This window comes from Marmota marmota, unplaced genomic scaffold (assembly GCF_001458135.2).
Source record: "Marmota marmota marmota unplaced genomic scaffold, marMar, whole genome shotgun sequence".
In the NCBI taxonomy this organism is placed as follows: Eukaryota; Metazoa; Chordata; class Mammalia; order Rodentia; family Sciuridae; genus Marmota; species Marmota marmota.
The window spans coordinates 687134-688582 of record NW_025999960.1 but is presented as its reverse complement, the minus strand read 5'-3'; the positions used below and the strand labels follow the sequence as shown (position 1 = coordinate 688582).

The window sequence follows — 1449 nt, the reverse complement described above, 5'->3', positions numbered from 1 at the left end:
ATACTTTGTCCTTTCATGCCATGCAAACAGGTCTAATATTTAGAGATTCTTAAATGTTCAAGGGAAGTTGTGGAAATTCCCAGATTTTTTTAAAGTGGGAGGAAGCCAAGTTTTTTTTAAAGTATGAAATTTAAAGTAATCAACTGAGGAAGAGAGGAACTGAGAAAAGGTAACCCAATCCAAATTAATCAGCAAGTCAACTGCTAGTTAGTTGCGATTAAGGAGGGAGAAAGAAGTGCGGCGAACGAGGGTCGAGGGTCGGTGAGAGGGCGCTATTTCACCACCCTAGGTGAAAATCTGCGGAGCATCAGCTGGACAGTTAGGCTTGATAAAAGATTCCTTTAAGCATTTCAAATCTCTGAATCCCACTATCCCTCTGGAGAGTGATGAAACCTACCAGCAGTATTGTCTAGAAGACAAACATCTCTTGAGTGGTTCCAAGCACTAGAGTTCATTTCAGAGAGATACAGGAACCAGTGGGGGCTGGTATCCACACCCGCAGCAATCCTTCTTACCGGATACTACCCAGTAATTTAGAGCAGCCTTCCTTCCCCGCCCAACAGATTTTGGAAGAACCCCCGCTTTCCCTTTGCGTATCTGAGGTACAGCAGCATATAGCCACAGTAGCTCCGCATCTGCCCGCTGAAGCAGCTGGGATACAGTCAACCTATAATCTGTAACGAGGGACATGGGGTGGGGGAAGGGGCGACAGAGAAGGGTATCAGAAATAAGGTGGGTAGGACTCCTCACGGTGGGTGAAAAGGGTCTTGGGCGCACTCCAGGTTCCCCTCTGTAATTAAAAAAAGGGGTCTCCATTTTTTGCGCCGGCTTTCTTGGATAGGCTCCAGATGTCCCCAGCTGTTCTCAAAACAGCAAGAAGTGCAATCTCGACCTGAAGTTTGAAACTGTTTTTGCTCTTCTAAGAGAAAGATTCCCCCCTTCCTAGCCAATGCTCCCCACTCAGCTTGACTCAGGAAAGAGTCTGGGAGGAGGGTTCCCATCTAACACCCGAGCTTCTAGGCGAGCTTAGGACTCCTTAGAATCGCAGGCCAACGCCCGCGGTCCTCGGCTCCCGCTCCTTGGCCTCCTTCGCACCCGTCAGCCCTCGGCGGTCTCCACGCCCGGCATCTAGCCCCGCGCACTGGGGGCTGCTGGCTGCCCAGGGCCGTCCGCTCGCCTTCGGAACGTCGGCTCCGGGATCCTCGGCGCGGGCTGTAGCCAGCTGGGCCGGGAGGAAACGAGCGGATCCGCCCACGCCCCCGGGTCGGGGGATGGTGCTGCCCGGGCCGCGCTCCGGGGCTCCGGGGTGGGGCTCCACAGGGCTCCGGGCAACGCTGGGGGCGGCAGGGCGGGCGGAGGTAGCTCCGCCGCTCTCCGAGCGTTCCGGGCTCCGGGCTCCCCTCCGCTCGCTCCGGCAGCGCGTCGCCGCCCCGCCCCCGCGAGCCGCCG

The 1449-nt window shown here is 55.9% G+C and overlaps 1 protein-coding gene across 1 annotated transcript in view; it reads left to right on the top strand.

The window, feature by feature from the left end:
• Nucleotides 1–816: 816 nt before the first annotated feature.
• The window catches only part of Pthlh (parathyroid hormone like hormone), an 11982-nt gene continuing 11349 nt past the window's right edge, over nt 817–1449 (top strand). Inside the window, exon 1 of the mRNA XM_015493578.2 lies at nt 817–1449. This exon is cut by the window's right edge and continues 345 nt beyond it. The gene's annotated coding sequence lies outside the window, so the exon portion shown is untranslated.